Source organism: Lupinus angustifolius, chromosome LG20, assembly GCF_001865875.1.
Source record: "Lupinus angustifolius cultivar Tanjil chromosome LG20, LupAngTanjil_v1.0, whole genome shotgun sequence".
NCBI lineage: Eukaryota > Viridiplantae > Streptophyta > Magnoliopsida > Fabales > Fabaceae > Lupinus > Lupinus angustifolius.
Window position 1 is genome coordinate 9105517 of NC_032028.1, and position 940 is coordinate 9106456.

The window sequence follows — 940 nt, forward strand, 5'->3', positions numbered from 1 at the left end:
CAACAGACATTAAACAAAGACATGAACAAGCTGAAGCCGTCCTTGTTTCAAAAGTCACAAAATGATAAGCAACTCCTAGTGGCTAACTCCAAAGCTAGGGTACTGCCTCTCCTCAATTCTTCATGCCCCCTCCTGGAACATCACGGACGGGTAGCTCCAAATCTAAGCAAAGCTGTCTATCTGACGAACAAACGTTCGAAAAGCAAGCAATAGAAAAGAAGAGAAATAGAGAGAGTAAGACATCTAATGAACATAAATTCATTGACGGCGTGGACTTACTCAGAATATTACACTCATATATGAAAAATAGTTCATATATATATATAACATATGACATTATAACTAATCAGTTGTTCTCGTAAACAACTATCCAATTTACATGAGTCATCAATTGTTCTCATAAACAATTATCTAATCAACCTATGTAATGTAAACAACACTTATTCCCATCAATATTATAATTCACCATTTAGCAATATATCATTCATCGACAAGATGTCATCACTATAATTAAATGACACATAAGTGAGAATCATAACCCCAAATAATAATATACACATAGATTTCTATAACCGACATCATAACTCACCGTTTATCAACATAAACCATAATGTATCAACATACATTTCATAAACAAATATCATAACCACAAGTAATAATATGTGCATAATGTTAATGATGCATGATGTTTATAACTCAATGTGGGAATCCACTTCCACAAGTGCAATATATGCATGCTATGTCATGATCATCCACCTTACACCAATATCCTCCCAATAACCTAGTCGGAAACAAATCAAGAGTACAGGTCCCATACCAAGCCACTTTGTACGCACCCGAAATAACATATCCTCGCAAGGAATTAAAAATAGATCGATCGGTTCCCTCAGGAACAGTCCTACCTGGACCTAGGTCGTACAAACGCTTTCTGGGCATCCAT